Source organism: Tympanuchus pallidicinctus, unplaced genomic scaffold, assembly GCF_026119805.1.
Source record: "Tympanuchus pallidicinctus isolate F22 unplaced genomic scaffold, pur_lepc_1.0 scaffold15, whole genome shotgun sequence".
NCBI classification, from domain to species: Eukaryota; Metazoa; Chordata; class Aves; order Galliformes; family Phasianidae; genus Tympanuchus; species Tympanuchus pallidicinctus.
Window position 1 is genome coordinate 29,397,775 of NW_026294669.1, and position 19,005 is coordinate 29,416,779.

Here is a 19,005-nt window from a genome sequence, read left to right on the forward strand (position 1 = left end):
CCGCGCGCGCTCCGCCGCCCCCTCGCCCACGCGCGGCCGCCGCGTGACGCAGAGCCCGGCGGGGGCCGCCGCCGCGCGGGGGCGGGAGCGGCAGAGGGAGCGGCGCGGGGAGAGCGGCACCGCCCGCCGGACCCCGCGCCTCGCCGGGCCTAAAAGTTTCCCGAAGAGGGAGCCCGCGGGGAGCGGCGCGGCCCCGCCTCGCTCCGGGCGCTCCGCCGTTCCCATGAGAAAGCCGAGCCGCGCGCTGCCCGGCGAGACCGCAAAAATGCGCGCGGCGCTGCCTCCTCTCTCCCACTCCGACGGGTTTTGCATGCGCCTCGAGGCGCTGCAGCCGCGGCGATTAAAGCTGTCGAATATGACGGCTATCGCGCTGCCGTCGGGTGCCCATCCTCAACGCGCCGTTTGCGCAGCCGCTGACCGCGCTGCCGAGAGCCACCGGTCCGCCAACCCGCCCCGCCTCGTGTGCGCACGGCGTGGCCCCGGGGGCGCGGCCCACGCTGCGAGGCCGGCGGCGGCTCCGCCGTCTCCCTCGGCCGATGTGACGGCGCTGGGCAGAAAGCCAGGGGCTGCCGAGGAGGAGAACGGAGGCTTTCCCAGCGAGGAGCGGGAAAGCGTGCTGTCGTTTTGTAGCGCCGTCCCAGAGGGGACGCAGCGCTGCTCTCATCCCGCTCTAAAGACCCACTGATGCGACATTGCGGCTGTCTGCCCTGCGCAGGTGGGAAGGATGGGCTGGAAACAGTCCTGGTAACTTTACAGCTACTTTCGTGCTGTACGCTTTGGTTTTGAAGTGGTTGTGGTGCGAGCCTTTGTCACGATAACAAAGCACGTAGATTGGGTGGATCCAGTAATGGAGGCGGCAGAACCTTTGCTCTGGACTCGACCTCTACTTCAGACCTTCTTTGTCTGTAATGATTGCAAGCTATATGCAGTCACAGTCAGCAGTCTTAAAACTCTTACCCTGCCTGAGCGCTGCCTGGTGCGCTCTTGGTGGCACAGTCCCTACAGGTTGCTGGGCAGCTTGCAGTGCACAAGCAGAAGCACACATGCCCTTTACATCCATGTAAAGCCAGCCAGCCTTCTGCATGTGCTGACTGCCGCTGTGCTAGCTGGTACCTTGGGAATTCCAAAGCATGAGGAATGGGCTCACTCAAAGGCAGGTGTGTTCTGCAGCTCCTGCAGGGCTCCAGGGCTGTCCCAGCTTTGTGCCACACAGAGCTCTCCGTGACATATCAGATGCTCTGCCACAAGACATTTGCAAAACTCAGCGGTATGTGTGGGGGAAGTAAAGCACGGGGTTAGAGAGGGGGAAAGTGATAGATCTGCTGTCGCCTTTGTGGAGCTGAGAGCAGGGAGCATCTCGGCAGGATGGATCCTTCCTTCTCTGGCTCTGTGTTGTGCTGTCTGATTGCATGAAAAAAGAAAATCACACATGGCATAGGGACACTTCCATAATATATGGAAGAAGCACGCAGCTGATGAGTTCTCTATTTTCTCTGACTCCCAGACTGAGGAGAAATCCGAGCAAAATACGAGCTCTACAGAATGAAGAAAAGAAAATCGGCAGCAAGCAATTACATAGAAGGAAACAAGACGGCAAGGCAGATCCAGAGGCAATTTACAAGGCTGCCAACACAGCAGCTGGTACAGCTCCCCGAAGAGCTCCACGCAGCACAGCTCCTTGGTTGGTCCCTCCAGCTCCAACTGCCACCATAAGAGCTGCAGAGCAGAGCACAGGGCTGGCACTGCCACCCCAACTCACCACAGGCTGTTTCCTTCTAGCAGGTCACAGCTGCAGGCTGGGTCCTAAGACACACACAGCATTAGGGAAAGTGCATGTTGAAACACATTTCTCAAGGATGCCATGAATGCCTGGGAGGAAAACCTTCAAATTGTTTACTCTTAACGAAGAAGGCAAAAATGCATTGCACAAGCACTTCTTTTTTGATATATTGTTGGGCAGGGTGTTGTGGCTGGAGTGCAAGGCCAGGCCCAGAGGTGGCTGCACACAGTTGCTGGCTCTGCTGTGCCAGCACACTGACACCACGCAGGTTACTTCGCCTTCTCCACGTTTCCATCTGGAAATCAGGATTGACTCAACTTCCTCATTGAAGCCGTTGCTGATCTGGTGATGGAGTGCCAGATGAAAGGCAAGGATCGTTCTTAAGCACAATAAATATTCATAGCATCCAGCACAGTGGGCTTGCTGGGCAGGTGACTTGTCACAGACTATGCCCCAGAAGGTCTGTTGTCTCCTGTACACTACATATATGAAGTTGTGCAATGCAGCAGAGAACAAATATAGAGCAGGATGTGTTTTTTTTTTGGCACCACCTTATTGAGTGCATGGTTAGAATAAGAGTTCAGGAAGAGAACTTGCATGCTTGGAGCATGTAAATCAGAGAGTGGCTTCAAAGTACAAGGAATTTTAATATATGACAGCTGAGATCATGGGCAATGGAGGCAGAAGAAAGCTGGGGTGGGAACTAAGAAATGGAAGGGTGTGCGGGCGTCAGCGGGGGCAGGATGGAGCAGAGCAGAACTTCAGGAGTTTTCACCTTGCTGGGAGAGTGTGAACCAGGAAGACAGGGTCAGAGCTGACTGGAGGAGGAAATTACCTCATCAACATTGCAAGTGATATCTTTCTATTGATTGTCAAATGAACAGATTTTATGGCCCGGAGCAGCCGTATAAAATCACCGTACTCTGACCTCCTGTGCCCTGAAGATGAAAGGATTTCATCTAGTCATTTGAATTAGATGAATCCTATGTAAATAAAATAGCACACCAACTGTAATTTGTTGGAAGCTACAGATTCATCACAGACCAAGACCTGTGCAAGCATGTGGTGCATAAACTTTGCAAAGACTTTGAGCTCATTGAGTCGTCATCAGAACGGGAACGAATGTGGAAATGACTGCATTGAATTGTGCCCAATGTGGTATTTTAGCTGTGCCTGTTACGGCCAGATGCTTACCAAGAACTGTGCATCCCTTGGGAAGCATGGAGCTTGCTGCTGACCCCCTCTGAGGCACAAGCCCAAGCAGTCGGAGCTCCTGCAGATGAAGGGCTGGGTGAGCTGCTGGAGGGGCTGTGAGCACTCAGATGGTGAAGCTCTCTCCCAGCAGGGTGCTGATCATGATGCACGTGTGAGCTGCCTGCACCGTGCCAAGGGCTGTGGCTGGCACAAGCAGGAAGGCAGACTGAAGCCATTTCCATTAACTGCAAGTAAATTTATGTTTATAAAGCCAAGTTCTTGTACGTCTTCATACAGTCAGTTTCTCCTTGGGGCAGAAAGAGAAACTGACTCCTTAACATCAGTAGTTGCATTCCTGTTTTATAGGCCAGCATCCAATTTCTTAAGAATTCTGGCAACATGGTTGTAAAGCTCCACTCACAGCTGCCCCTACCAGGGCATCCCATCAGCTCAGCACGTTTGCCCTGACAAGACCATTGGCAGCAGATGAGAGAAACCAGTCACGCCAGAAGAAATGCTGGTATCTAAGGGCAGGTACGAATCACTCGAACGTGTTCTGATCTGCAGGGTTCCCACTGTCCTCAGCAGGAAAGCCAAGCTAGGAGTAGGCTGTCCCATCATCTCATGTGCAATGAGCACCATTTTTTGCAGGAGCGAGAAGGTCCTGGTGCTCCTTTGTCACCTCCACACAGTGGCAGAGCGGGGCAGCATAGCTGATAGCTGGGAGATCAGATTAAATATGGAACCCTAAGGGAACTGAACACACTGACAAGATCAGCCTGCGTCTGAGGAATACCTTCATCTGAAAAGCAGAGGGAGGAGGAGGAACTTCTGAGATGTCAAAATATACCATTTCAACATTTTCAAAATAGCAGAGCCAAACCTTTCTTTTTTTTTTCCTTTGAAACAGCCTGTTTCTGACAAAAAGTACCCCTAAACTCAACTACAATAACAGAAAACAAATTGGAAAAAAATGACTTATAGAGCTCAATACTCCCAGAATTAAATGAAATCATCATTTTGGCTCAGATTAACTGCTACAATCAAATAAAAATAACCTTGTTTCATTTTGCATCATGCCTACCAACACAAGCACAGCACTGATAACTCTTTTGGAGCTCCTAGACCTTAGTTTTAGTTCTGTACCTTTCAGCCATAAAGCCGCAATCTTGGTCCAGTTCTAACAAAGGGAAAAAAAAGAAAGTGAGAAAATCTAAACAAATGGCAGGAAGGAGTATAAAACTGTGGGCATATTTAATTGTAAGCTTGGTAGAGTAGGTCTTGATTTGCGCATCTCTGTAGGGGCGAGAAAGCACTGAAGACCTTACAAACTTCCCCACTTCATTACCGAAATCCTGACTGCTGCAAATTGCTTTCCCTCCCACACCAGTCCTGAGCCACATCCAAACCCAACCTGGCCGTGATACAGGCAAATGAGGCAAAGCAGAAGGCTGACGGAGGAGTCTTTAAGGTCTAGAAGTACAGGAGGGCAGTGATGGAGCACAAGACTGCGCCCTTGAGCCCCGCAATGACAACCAGGAGTTGCTCTGGGCTCTCCTTCATGGCCAAACCAGACGATTACTTAATTTTTCAGCCTGTAAAAATAGCAAAGCCAGTGGCAGGAAGGGATGGCAGGAGAAAGCAAGTGCGGAGTGAGTGACAGCGAGCGTGGCGCGGCACCTCCAGAGTGGGAGTTTGGCTTCGCAGGCAGTCACTCAGATCTCAGCGGTAGCCTGGGGCGGTTTTCAGTTTGTAACTTTAATCTTTTAATCTTTCCCTCTCCCCGTGTGCGTGGGTGAGCAGCACACGTTGGTGGGTTGATTCTGCAACACCTCTCCCTCACTCCCTGCTCTCCATCTGTACATTCAGTGGACCCACATTGAAGACGCTTTGGGTTAAAAGGGAAGAAATACCCCAAAAGCAAGACCATGAGACAGCAAGGGGCTGAATGGTCACCCCAGCAAATTGGTTGATGAGGGGACTCAACGTCCCAAGTTTCCTGCAGACAAAGCAAGTCAGGGCCAGCAGCAGAGGTCTTCACTGTGTACAAGTGAATAGCTGGAGAAATGAACACTAGATAATAACTGGGGAAAAAAAACCACCTCTTAACCTGACAGTAAAACACAACTACACCCATCAGTGTCTGCTAGCACAGGAGAGCAGGACTGTGGCAGTCTGTGCAGGCTGACTACAGATGGCCAGCAGTGCTTTCCAAAAACAGCACCCAAACTCCTCGCCAGAGACTTAGCGTTGGCTGCAGCTTTGGACAGGTCTCTCACCACAAACATGTAAAGCCAGAAGGCAAAAATCTTGACCTCACAGAGATCAAGGGCTCATTCACCACTTGAAGGGGATGACATTTCGTTGCGGTTGAGCAAATACCTGATTCTTTGCTGTAGTCCTGGCTCTCAAATGCCTCCTGTATGTGCGTCTCCTGAGCTCCCATGAGCTCCCAGTGTCTTTATGAGGATTTGAGTGCCCAAGTGTTAGATGCGCAGGTACTTGATGCTTTGGTTTATCCACATGTCAAACTCAGCTGAGGGTTTTCCATGTCACATCATTTTGGGAAGCCAAGAGCCCACAAAGGACCCTGAAACCTACAAGTGAAAAAAAACACAGAACAGGGGAATTCTGACTACACTTGAGGCCCTCTTTCCAAGTAAGGAGAAGGCTTCTATGCTTCTCAGCTCCTCTCTTGGCAGTGATTTATGTGTAGGCAGTGGTCATAATCAGGAAGTGCCTCCTCCAATTTACAGCTGGTGATACCACCTGTGCCTCTCTAATTCCAGCCAAAACAACCACCTCCTCAAGCCCACGTGTAAGGAAGGGCAGAGGATCCAGCGATGACAACGCCAAGAGAATAGCAAGACTCTGGTTGAAGTGCTGACATTATCCCCAGACACATACTGCTGTTTATAAGTGTATTTTCTTGCTTCCTGTAAATACAGTTGCCCTAGCTACCGAGAGAGGTAGACCTGACTTAAGAGTGCACTAACTGCAACAACATTAGGTGACAGGAGGGGCACACAGGACACAAGACAAGGTTAAAATGTTCAAATTTGCAGGGCCAGGGACTCATGTATGTGCCTGTGTAGCAGCTGGAATGGAGGAAAGCAGAGTCATTACTCATCGCTTAAATTCTGTCAAGGACTTTTTCTTTCTGGAAAGAAAACAGCGAGTTAGTAATCGATGGTGAGGAAGAGAACTCTACAACTGAGATACAAGCGTGTATAGGGGTGTGTGTATATACACATACTTTGTTGGTATTATTTGTTTGTCCCCCGGAGTCCATCTTCTAAAGATGTCTTGCATCCAAGTAGCATAAGCAGGGTGTTTGGTTGGCTTTTTTGGCAATGTCTAGCACTATTTCACATTGCAAACGGTTCTCTGCGCACACACAAAAAAAGGAGGTAAAGTAATGGTGACAAGTGCCACAGACCTGATGATCTACTTTCAGCCAGCATGAAAACTTTAAGAGGACCCTGGGAAACAGGCTGGCTTTCAATTCCTATCTCAGCAATCATAGTGATGTTTTTGCTTCCAGATGAGCAGGAATCAGGTAGATTTTGTGTAGATGACAGCATATCACAGCTTGTGGCTGTTACAGTCTTAATTACCAGTTATCACCCAGGCTTCACAAGGAATAAGTTTTGATGCCTTAGACATTACTATCTGAGATGGCCTTACATCCTTGATAGCAAGAACCAGTTGTATTTTCTGGTTGCTGGTGAGCTTCACTCAGCATCACCATGTGGCTGCAGCATTCCTCCCATAGTGGCTGAAGACACCTCCCTGTTTGCGGTGGATCCCAGTTCTTGTTCAGTGTTTTCTGCTTCAGTCTACTTCAGACCTTGATCAGAACTTTTAAGAGCTGGCATTCATTGTAGACAGCCGAGCTTTTCCACATGCAAGTCCATTATGGGGCACGCTCTGTGGTCTTGGTCTAGTCTCCTACTCCTACTGACAAAGCTCCCGTTGGATTCCCTGGAGCAGTGAGGGCCGAGAGGCACTGATTTTCTGATTTATTAATTGCCTGTGTTTCCAGTTAGGCCAGAGCTGTGGGTGCCAAAACCTCAAGGGAGTCATTTACCCTCATTGCAAGTATCACTTCAGCCTTTCTGATGCCAGTGGAAAATTAATATCCTTTGGAGACAACTTAAGGGCACTCTATGAGCTATATAAAGAAGAAAACAACAGGATCAGAATGAAAACTAACAGTTTGTGATATCAGATGAAACACTCCCTTTCATCGGCTGTTTTTTTCAGAAGCTGTTTGTTACTTCATTTCACCCACTTCCCATAGCCTCCAAAAGTTATTTTTGAATGACCTGCTTGCCACAGATTCCCTGAAGAGGCCCAGCTCTTTACTTGTCTTTCAGAAAGTCCCTTGCTGGTGCAGGTACCTATAATTATTCATACATGAACCTAAAGCAGGCAGCTTCTCATCTTCCACTTAGATTTTTTTAATGGGTGACGAAGAAGGGAACAATTCAGCCATACGGCTTGGTGAAGCTTTTGCTCTGCAGCTCTCTGAGCCCAGCACCATGGTGACAGGTCTCTCTGTAGTAAAGTGGGATTTCGTTTATTTGATCTCTGCATGTCCGTCAGAAGGCACCTGGTGGCTGGGACAAAAAGACGAGACACGGGGCTCTGTGGCTTGCTCTCCTCTGCACAAGCCTGACATCAGTGGGAAAGGTCACATAGCAGTTTTGAAGTAAGATGTATGCACAACCTTTTCAGAGAGGTTTGCTGAAAAACAAAAGCAGAATGCATGTGGTCATGTTTGAGTAATACACGGATAGCTACTAGGTTCACTTCCTCTACAGGCCTTTCTGTTTTCAGCATATTTAGCTGAATATGAGCAATTTTTGCACACTTCAGAAGCGTTTTCTACAGCCAGACCTGTTTACAGCACTGGCAAGACGTAGCTCATCAGGTTAACACATGTGAAATTTATCTCACGTTAAACAAAGCAAGGTCTGGGAAATCTGACCACTGTGTTTCAGGGAAAAGAAACTAAAAAGAGAGGGATCCCAATGATCCAGTGATTAACACTGTAATAAGTACATTTGAAAAAACAGAATGGAAGGGCAATGCAGCACTTACCTCCTGAACCAAGCAGTAGTTCCAGGTAGCTTTATTCTAGAAATAAAAACAGCCAGAAGGATACAGGTATCCTCATGGTACTGGGTCAGCAGCTGGCGGAGCAGCACTGGTGGATGCAAGCATACAGAGGACACCACGTTGCCCCCAACTCTGCCTACCTGGCTGGGCAGCTGGGCCAAAAGCTGGTTGAGTGGGATCACAGAGGTGCAGTTTTGTCAGCAGGAGGCTTGGGAGCAGATGAAAGCACAGGTCTGCCATCCCCAACATTCTTGCCAGAGAAGTTGAGCTGGTATAGGGAGGGGAAATTAGCTGTGCTCGATAAAGGAGAAGTATTAAAATCATAATTTGCCTGGAGCAGTAAGGAAACCAAGAAAAGGAATAGCGACTCTCCAAGGGATCCAGCTGCACGCCACTCCTTTTGGGGGTAAGCTGTGATATTTCAGTCTTACCTGTTGAATTCACACCCAGGGAAATAAGATGTAGATGAAAACAAGGAGTTTTAAAAATTATTTTTACTAACCCATCACTCAGCATTCTTTATCTATGATTTAATAGCACTTGTACCATTCATAACTTTTCAACCAGAGGGAAAAATGTGATAGGATTTTGCATGACTCAAGGGTTTTATGGGGTGCTTTAAAACGGCTCAGCTGTCAGGCTTTTATCTGTGTTGAAGCATAGCAAAAACTGGAGTTCTGTAAAATGGCCTGGGCTCTGGGCTTCCATAGAGCGCACAAAGTATGTTTAGTGCTTGTTACAGGTGATTTTGTTCTGAAAAGTACTTCAAGCTGCTCTAGAAAGCCTGGCAGATACATCACCTGGTTAAGCACGAGCACAAAGGTTCCTGCTGTCTTGGGGATATATTTGCACAAACCTTCAAACTTTTTCGACTAACCAATTATAAAGATTACCTGAAGCTTGCATACATGACCACAGTCATAGCGCTCCTCACAGTTTCCAGGGACGGATTCTCAGCTGCTGTGCATCTGCATGGAGCCACCAAGAACTCAACTGCCAGAGGTCTCTTGCATTTATTTCTAGCAAGCAATCACCATACAGGTTTTCTTTCCTACTTAGCCTCAATCTGTGTGCGTCCTTTCTCCTGCTCCCTTATCTTTTGAGCACCCACATGGAGTGCATCCCCCTGGTCCCTGGAACAGCAGCATACGGCTTTCTAGTTGGTAAACATCTGCACTGTTAACTGCATTGTCAGCTTCAGCCAAGGACTGCAGCATCCTCAGCGAGACGTCATAAGGACAGACCATAGGACGGAGGAAAGAGCTGTCCCTGGAAATGGTTCTTTGGTACAACTTGAAACAAGAAAATCTGCTTCTGAGGTGCAGAATAGTAGGCTGCAGGCTAGCGGTGCTGGCACCTGAAGATCCTGACCTTTCCTTCCTTGGGCAGAACTGTTGTGCTGCTGTTCTGAGTAATCCCTGTACAAGACTTACTAGTAGTAGCAACAATAGTAATAAAGAGTTACAGAACAAACTCTGCGTTCTGAATATGGTTCAGAAGGGAAACATACCACATTTGTCTGCTTTAGAAGAGCTGGGAAAGCTTGTCATAGCTAAGACTGAAAGTATTAGGCAGATGTGACCTTTAATATCTGAGCTGTCATGAGACAGGAAATTGCGTTGTTACCTCAGTGAAAAAACAGCCCACAGCAGTTCAACAGTGAGCATTAGAGGCCACTTCATCCCTGGGGCGATGCTGCGTGACAGACTCCTGATGTCTAACTGGGGCTCCAGTACCAAAAAGTGCCCTCCACGATAGGCACAGTGCAGTCCTTTGTCCCAGGAGGAGCACAGGCAGTTGATGCAGATGCTCAGACGTCCGCAGGAGCCCAGTCCCAGCCACCTGCTGTACCTGCTCCCCATCACATTATTAAGAGATCACACTCTTTGGCTTCTGAAGATTCCTTGCGGAGCAAAACTGCATCAAACACATGGGAAGTTTGTAGGCCGAGCTGTGCTGAATGACAAACTGAACAAAAACTAAGACACTTTGCAAACGGATTGCAAGTCATCCTTTTTTCCTCCCCAGGCTCTCCCCTCTGAAACGCCTTGCTGTTTGTGGCCAACTTCCAGCACTAAAAGGTAGTAGCAGGCTGCACAACAAGTGGGGAAACCTGCTGATGGATGGACTTTGTGCTGGCAGGGTTAGAGGGAGCGGGAAGGAAGCTAATGGGGGACAAGTTTCACATTTCAGCAGCCAGAGACAAGCACTGCTCTGTGACAAGATTCGACAGAGTTTCTTGTTTCGAGCGTACCATGCCCAAGATCCCCTTCTTCCAACACGTTGTATTGTGCCTCAGCTGAAATCCCTTTGAAGAACAATATGCACACACAATGTAATCTGACATTATTCCAGTGCTACAGGGAACATCTTGAACATAATCGCACCGCATGGAAGCTGACTTGCTATGCGAAAAACAGACCAAAATGCTTTCACAACAAATCTGTAAACACATTTATGCTCCCAATAGCCATGATAAACCCAATCAAACAGCCAGGATTAGTGCTAACAACTCTCACTAAAGGAGTTAATGGAGTTTCTGTTGCGTGAAATGCACCAGCTTTAAGGAAGAACTCACAGCTCCTGGCCACCAAATTTGTAGGCAAGCCTCACTTGGGAGGACTGGCATCCAAACCAAGACTCCTCCAGTCCTCTTGCTCACATCCTGCTCTCACTGGCACTGCACTGCCTCACCTCCCTCTCCCTCATCCTGGTATTACAACCATGCCCATTCTGCCTTTCTTCAGCACCAGGCAGCAAGCCTAACAAGCTTTTATGCCTGTTTCAGAGCGCTCTGGTCATCCTCAATCCTTTGTGTCAATGTGACAGCCTCAAGAGAATGGAACCCATGTTTTTGCAGCTTATTTTCTCCAGATCCCAGCTGCAGTATGCACAACTCACACCTCATCCATCAGGAACCACTGCTGTGGGAAACTGTTGTGCAGCACAGCACAGCAGAAAATCAAACTGAAAGTCATCCTCACTTGAGATAAGAAGAAAGATCTAAGCCTGTCAAGGTCAGAACATGTCCTAGCACAACTGCTGGTCCTCTCCTTATGCTGAAGGCTGTCAGAATGAGGGTCGCTTGGTGTTTACCACCATCATCACTCAGATGCAGAGCTCACACTTGCAATAACGACACGCAGTACCAGCAGCCAAGGAGGTTCCTGCACGTGGGCACACCAGCTCCATACCATGCTGGGAAGTCCTGTTTCACGATGTGGCACTACAAGGGACCAGTTGTAAAAGCCTCTTAAATGTGGAATAACTTACTTGCTCAAGTGTTGTTCAACTTCCCTGCAGTTCACAAGCTGTTCAAAAAATGTAGTTAGTGATAAGAGCCACACTTCTGAAGCCAATTAATTAGAAGACCTGGTTCTAGTCTGATGTTCCGCTACTAATTCACTGAAAACAGACATTTCCCATGGAAGATGAATTATTTAATTCAAGAATGGAAAATGTTCTTTCTCGAAAATTCCAATGCAGAGCAAGCACGGTGTAAAGCAGTGGAAAGCACGGTATATTGCAGCACTGCAGGAGCAAGGATCTCTGTCTGGGGGCATCACTTCAGCAGAGCATCACGCAAGGTTTGCATGGACTGTTAGTAACGCAGAAAACATGCTACTAACAGTAATAATAGCACAGTATTTACAACCACCACTGTTCTGCACCTGCAATTTCAGAAGACTCTGCATCAAAACCACCAAAACAATTAGAATCTCATCTGTATTTCCCATGAGGGAGGAACTCCTTTTCACAAGCAGGCTCACAGAAGCAGAGCTGCTGGCTCACATGCCCACTGAAAACATGTTCCCTGGGTCAGCCGGCCACGGCCCGACAGCCACAGCCTGAGTGGTGGAGCTGGCTCAGTGCTCGGCTCTGTTCCTGAGCATCCTTACTGCATATTAGCCACATAAGTAAGAGTTCAAAGCTTAATGGTTAATTATTCTTTAAATAAATGGAGTGTGGTAGCCCCACACGGCCCATCTCTCTGCTACATCAGGACGCCGTTGTGTTCAGCCCATGCTTTGCTATTTGCCCTCCACCTGCTGAAACTCTAGAACATTGTCTCAAGCAAATGTACTTGCTACTGTCTTTGCCCACAGGACAGCAGGTACCCAGAAATAGCTATAGAAAATACCTCAGAATTAAGAGTATGCTAGCATCGGCATCTGTAAACCTTGCTTTCCCATAGCAAAAGAGCCAGCTAGAAAATACTGTGATGGATTCTAGCATCACTGCTTTCGATTCAGCTTGCTTCCTGCTTTTCCCCCCTAAATGATGCACCCAGATCGTGCCGATTCCCAGAGACAGATCCCGAAGGAGCCCTGGGCTGTATTATCTCTGCAGCTAAGAAACTCCACCTCTGTGCCTTTGCTGCTACTGTCTGTGTGTGTGATCGTTAGCCCCTTCACAGTATTTTGGTTTCTGCTATTCTGCCGCAAATGTTTCAGGCTTCCATTTTCAGTAGATGCAGCCATGGTCTCTCAAAGCTATGACTCACAGCATAAGAAAGTGATGTAATACCCAGCTTGAATGCCCAGCTGGGAAGTCAAACCAACCAAGGAGAAATTTGTGCCTACACAACAACAGCCAATGATTCTGAGCACCACAAGTTTCAGTCTCTTAACAGCACTTAAAAAACACCCAGTTCTCAAAAACAGCTATACCCTGTCTTTCTATGAAACAAACATTCTACAAGCATCCCATGCCTGTGTGTGGTCATGTTAGAAACAGGCTGGAAGATGCTGTTCCCAGGGTGGGCAGGGTGCTTGGGACAGGGAGCAGTAGAGCTGTGACTCTCACAGTGGTCCTGGCCCCCAAGCACACGAAGAAGCAGGTGAGGAATTCTAGCCTACTGGGTTTCTTTTTGGCATCTAAGCTGCTGAAGCCACACCTGTGGCTCACACACATTGTTCAAATGTTTGCAGACCTTTAGACACCTTAAGCAACAGTGATTAGGCTGGAGTACTCCATGAGTATTCCTAGGTGTGCCTGAGTTGTTTCTGACCTCCTTATGCTGCAGCTGATTTGGCTTATGGAACTGGCAAGGTCCTCTGGTGTGTTTGGTACTTGTAACTTCCTTGAAGCAGAAAGTGGTACTTGCAAGCTTAGCAACGCTGTGGCATGTCTGTACCAAAAGAAGCCAAAGAAGCTTGCTCACAGCTAAGAGCTGCCGAAGGTCCAGACCACCTGGCAAGAAACACCTGCCTATGGACACCTTCCTCTGGAGGAACAGTCCTGGGAACTCACAGTTGAGGTTTGGCAAGATGGAACAAACGCTGTTGCTTCCAGATTGCGTTGCTTTTAAAACTAAAAGCTCAGAAAAGCTATTTCCTCCCTCCTTCCCCCCCCCCAAGAGTTACTCCTTTCTTCCATCACTTTGTGTAGGCCTAACCTAACCTGGCATTGTCCACAGTCTATGCCTTAGAGGAGCTTTGAAGGGAGCACCTGCTTCCTCTCCTTGCTACTGGAGTAAGTTATTCTTCCTTATCTCATCAGGACAGGTGCCAGAACAGAGAAGACTCACTCTGTGAGGAGGATGGAGTGGGGAAAGTATTACTTTATGCTTGTTCTGTGCTTTCCTGAAGCTTTTCTGGCCGCTGCCAGAGACAGGAGCCCGGGCTTGTTCAACCTTTCATCTGGGCTGGCACAGCAAGTCCAATGTTCCCTTTTCTGCTGGCATGAAAGAAGGAAAAAAGCCCCAAATTGTACTCTTCTCAGTCACAGGCACTAAAATCCCCAGTCGTCAGCGAGAGCTAATATCAATACCAGGAAAGGCTGAAATGACTGCAGCAAAGAATATTTGTAAAGGTCTATTTGAGGCACATCCTGCATTCCTTAAGTGTCAGCGAGAGCGGCAGTGACTAGCAGGGGCAGGATGAGTGTGCATCCTGGCTCTCCCCACCGAGACGCTGATGCACACAGTGCTGTGTCTCATGTGGGAGAGCCCTGCCAGCACATCACCTTGTTTTAGGGAAAAGTACTGCAAGTTACTGTGTGTAACAGACAATACAAAGCCATCTATGGCATGAAGCCACTCATGTATCTTTACCCCATCCCTCAATCCCCCAATTTCCTAGTCCTCCCATGTTTACATTTGCAAAAGAAAAAGCCCAGCAGTCAAAAACAGAAGAAAGAGCAGACATTTAATAGCTTGTGTGGAGATGCATGTAGATGAAGATGCATGTTTGCTGTCATAAAACATGTCAGGTATTTTATTTTGAACATAAGAGAAACTCTTCTTCCCTCAGATCCACCAACCATTAAAGCACCCTGAGCAAATGGAAGAGGACTGCATCTGACAGCAGCAAAGAGCCAGCAGTGCTGGGTGTGGAGGGAAAGAATGCCAAAGTGGCACATTTTGCTGTAACAGCAATTCTGAACGTGGGTATTTCTTGCAGGGGTGAAGAAGGATACAGTGGGTATGCAAAGCCAGGTTGTGTAAAGAACTGCTGAACAACCCAAACCAGACAGGCTCTGAGAGAACAAGAATCATTACAGAGCTTGAAAATGCTCAGTCATGGGTGTGTTAAGAACACGCAGCCTGAGCTGGACCAGTCTGAGCATGCATAGAAAAGAGGAAGCAGCAAGACAGTAAAAAACTGATGGGGTCAAATGGTAAAGGATGCTACACACTGCCTTTTATGCTGTCCCCAGAAGTTTTAGGGAGAGTTGTCCTTACTGGGCCTTCTAGATACTGAGGTAGCTTACATTTCCCTGTGATGACTTCTTAGTCATCATCCCCTTGATTAAAACTATTGTTTTAACCACAAGAGCTGGGCTTTGACATGGGCAGCTAGAGAAGTCATTCTCTTGACTTCTGTCCTTAAGACCTCGGCTGAGATAGGCTACCAGCCTCCCAGGCAGGTCTCCACAGAACAGGCTATTGACAGATCACTCTACTCGTGCTCAGGGCATTGATGTGAACTACGACTGGGTTACAGGCAGGCACTGTGAAGAGGAGTTACCCCCAAACTTCCACCTGCCCTTGTCACAAGTCCTTGGTTTGAGCAATGGGAACACCAACAACTGCAAAAGTGACAGGAAAACATTATGAGAAACTTAACAACTTCCCTTAGTCTGTAAGAGCTTGACAATCTCCTCTGACAACACAAGCATTAATCACGAAGGTAGTTGAGTGCATCAGGGATAAAATTTAATTTCACGAAATAAAGAACTGCTGGGAAGAGAGTAATTCTTTTCACATTTATTTAATAGTGCTAGCAATTCATTTCTCCAAGAGAGCTTTGTCAAATCCCAGAACAATTACAACAGGCTACTATATAAACGTAGTAACAAGCAACAGAGCTTAATACGAATATAAATCTGAAGAGACACTCACGTACTTATCCATAAACAACACACTGTTCCTGTGGCCTCCTTACAAAACCATACACATCCTGTGAATTTCAATAGCAGACCCCGGAGACTGACTTGATCTGTCAGTTCTCCTTTACTTCCAGGCTTTCAAGATCTGTTTTTAAATCAATCACAGTGATTTGGAAGGATGTTTTAAAGCTCACGACAAAGGGTGAGACCTACTGCCCTGCAGGACAGATGCAGCAAGAAAATTGGACCTGTGAGGCCATGCTTGCCTTTCTGCTTGGAGCAGTGAGGGCTCTTCACCACCAGTGAAGCCTCAGACACATTTCAGGCTTGCCAGCTGGGATGCCAACAGCAGTGCTCGGTTCTGTGATGTGGTTATTTAGCAACTGAAGTCTGAGCAAGGATCACCTATTTACTACAGAACACTTGTAATCAAAAGAAAGCAATTGATTTTGTTAACTACTAAGCTAGGCTGCACATAAGCTACTGGCCCAGGAGCCTAAAGTGCTCATTTTAGAGTCACGTCCTGCAACCACACGCTATTTTCCAGCCACTAGCCTAGTTTATTTTTCACACGTCTTTTCAAAGAAAACATCTTTTCCCCCACCATACAGCACAAACACACACTTGCTCACATCAGTGCTACCAACTGCCTGTCCTACATTGAGCAAAAGTCCATTGGAAGAGAATACATTTTATTGCAGGGCTTTTTTTGTAAGCAAGAAGCCAGCTGTAAACATGCTTTTTCTGTTCTTTGTGCTAGACATGGTTAAAAAAAAACATACTTAAGTATTTGTTGTAACAATTTCTACCCTGGAATCTTCTTGTGCCTTTGGGACCTTTCTCTATGAAAAGAATTAATGCCTACACAGCACTGTAGGGCAAGTGCACAGCTGTCCTAGGACCAACCAATTACTGTATGTAATCACAGTCCCCTTCTAGCACTACAGACAGCATTGGGAGCGAGAGAAACCTGATCAGTGGTTTCTTACCTCCCAGCAGGATCACAGCCTTGAATCAGTACAGGTGTGGCGTGTGCGTGCTTTTTTGGATTTATATATGAAGTTGTATTCTACAATGAAAAAAAAACAATATTTGGGAAACAGATGTTCCTAGTGTAACGCTATAACCGGATGGAAAGTACTGTGATAATAGCAGGGATGCAAAGACTGGCTGCAGCAAATGAGAATGAGCCCAAACGTAACAGCCACAGATAGAGAATGGAAAGAAAAGAGCTTACCTTCAAAAGGCCTTAGGCAAGCAGAAACCTCCAACAAGAGATACCCTCACCTCCCCAACCTTTAAATGAGGACTGGGAAGGAGGGGCTCCACCCCTCACAGTCACTCAGATGCATTGCATGCACCTGAACTCCTGGAGTTGGCCCTGCCTTCTCACCAGGTGCTCCATCACTGCTTCAGGCCGTGACTGAGCATTTCCACTATGCCTGGTTTGCTGTGATGGTTTCTGAGTCCAAGCACAGTCTGAGTGTGTCCCTCCCACCCCATCAGCAGATGCCTTGGCTGTCCCAGCCCTGCACCACAGTGTCACAGCAGGTTTAAAAAAATGCTGGTTTAAAAATTTTTTTTACAGAGACTCAGATTTTACTCTCAGAAGCTTTAGTTCAAAGGGCTTTGTTTTCCTACAGCCAAGTCGTGAATGCAGTCCTTAATTTCCTCTCCTCTGAGAAGAAGCTGTGCTTGCAGCAGAGATGGGCAGGACAGCCCTTCCTGCAGAGCAAAGAGCCATGGTCTGCAGCACAGCATGGGCTGGAGATGGAGGCATCTGTAGGACTTTATGGGGAATGGCTGGGCCTTGTTTCCTTAGACTGTACTGTGCTCCATTCCATAAGCAGCCAGATCCATCCTATTTAAACATAGGCTCTTGAAAAACGAGATATAGCACATAATCACAGCAAATTTAACATAATAAGAGCCCCTAGTCAAATATAAAACAAACCCTTGCCTTCCTATTGCCGATGCAAAGCGAGGGAGGAATCCAGTCAGATTTATAGCACCGCTTCCGTGCTACAAAAATAGCTACATCGAGCATTCTAAAAATAAGCCAGATAAATATTTAAGGCCCACTGCTAGTCAACGGAAACCCAGTGCTGAAGGCACTCAGCAGGAATAGCATGGACAGGATGGGTGAGCTTCCACCGAAGGCACTGCTGGAGCTGGAACTGAGACACGGTCACCTTCCCACACTCGTTGCCATTGGTCCTCAGGATCCTAGGAGGTTGCTGCTGCCCAGGGTAGGGTATGAGCACCGTACCCCAGCAGGGCAGGGCCCCCCCATTTCACCACGTGCATCAAACATAGCCTCCATCACACTAAAAGCACCAACACTTCTCTTTGTAGATCATTTTTCTCACCGAAAAACAACGCGGTATTTTGCCCGTGAAATATTTCAAACTAATGCGCTCCTGAAAAACAGCTGGAGATGAACAAAATAGTCTCAAATGGCTTTTCTGTCTAATTTTAACTCTAAGAGACCATTTACATCAAATAGAAAGACAACATAATGTACCTGATAATAAATTGCATTGTTTGTGAGGGTACTTATGGAACAGGAATTATTTGCTTTGCCGGCGTAAACATTCAACAGAACCCGCCAAAACATGTGCAACTATTTAAGAGGGAACACGGCGGTTCTTCATCCTCAGGAACGGAAGGCAAAAGAAAAGCGCTTCACCACGGAAAGGCGCCGCTTTGTTCTGACCGCACAAGGGCTGCCCGTTGTGCTATTTTTCCCTTCTTTTCCAGGAAACCAAGTATTCAGCACCCGGATCGCGGAGCTCCGGCACTCGGTCCCGCTTCCTTTGACGCTCACCTCCTACGACTGACACAACCCAGCGCGCACACAGCAGCTCCGAGGTGCAGCACTGCCCTCCCTTACCCTGCAGCCTCACCGGCCGCGGGCAGGAGGGCAACGCCCGCATCCCTGCCAGCACAGCTACCCTCTGCTGACGGCAGGAGGAAGAAAAACACACGCACACCATGAAAAGAAGAGTCCTGAGTCACTCGGAGCACACGCTGAGATGGCGGTGGCGCTCCTGGGAGCTGAGCTTTAGTTAAAAGGAGCCGCGGGCGGGCGGTGAGCATCACCCGGCGGGGTGCAGCGCCCAGCACACAGGTGCTGCCGCGCTCCCAGCGCCGGGCGAGCTGGTGAGGCTCTGCCGGCACGGACGGGCTCCTGGCTGCCGCTGGGACGCGGCCGCAGCCTCAGCAGCGGCTCTGCGAGGATGTGGAGGCGCGGAGAGGCTCGGCGCTGCACCCGGCAGCACGCCCTGCCTGTGGGAGCTCTACGAGGGAGCGGCAGCGCCTCGCAGGGCCCAACGCACGTGGCCCAGCCGGGAAGCAAACAAAACGCAGCGTAATGAAGCGCAGTTCATGGCAGGAGGGTAAAGAGCCCTTTATGAAGGCATCCGTGCGGCGGGGTGCTGCTCCCCGCGGAGCTCAGGCCGCACCCCACTGACCGCCGCCTCCCCCCGCACACACCAACCGGGCCAAAGCGGCACGAGAGCGGACGCGGCCCAGCACGCAACCATCCCCGCAACACGCCCGCCCTCGTGGCCGTG

At 48.4% G+C, this 19,005-nt stretch overlaps 2 long non-coding RNA genes across 4 annotated transcripts; both read right to left on the reverse strand.

The window, feature by feature from the left end:
* Window positions 1–1,562: 1,562 nt before the first annotated feature.
* LOC128077161 (uncharacterized) lies at window positions 1,563–13,429 on the reverse strand. Of its 3 annotated transcripts, none has more exons than XR_008204865.1 (3): window positions 8,081–13,429; window positions 6,231–7,723; window positions 1,563–5,571 (listed from the first exon to the last, which is right to left on the reverse strand). It is a non-coding gene; the product is annotated as an uncharacterized LOC128077161 (long non-coding RNA). The 3 variants fall into 3 exon arrangements; XR_008204863.1 differs by having other exon boundaries at window positions 1,563–6,134; XR_008204864.1 differs by having other exon boundaries at window positions 1,563–4,154; window positions 5,357–7,723.
* A 44-nt stretch (window positions 13,430–13,473) lies between these two features.
* Window positions 13,474–18,956, reverse strand: LOC128077205 (uncharacterized). Its single transcript, XR_008204879.1, has 4 exons — window positions 16,668–18,956; window positions 16,420–16,499; window positions 15,070–15,130; window positions 13,474–13,774 (listed from the first exon to the last, which is right to left on the reverse strand). It is a non-coding gene; the product is annotated as an uncharacterized LOC128077205 (long non-coding RNA).
* Between the last annotated feature and the right edge of the window lie 49 nt (window positions 18,957–19,005).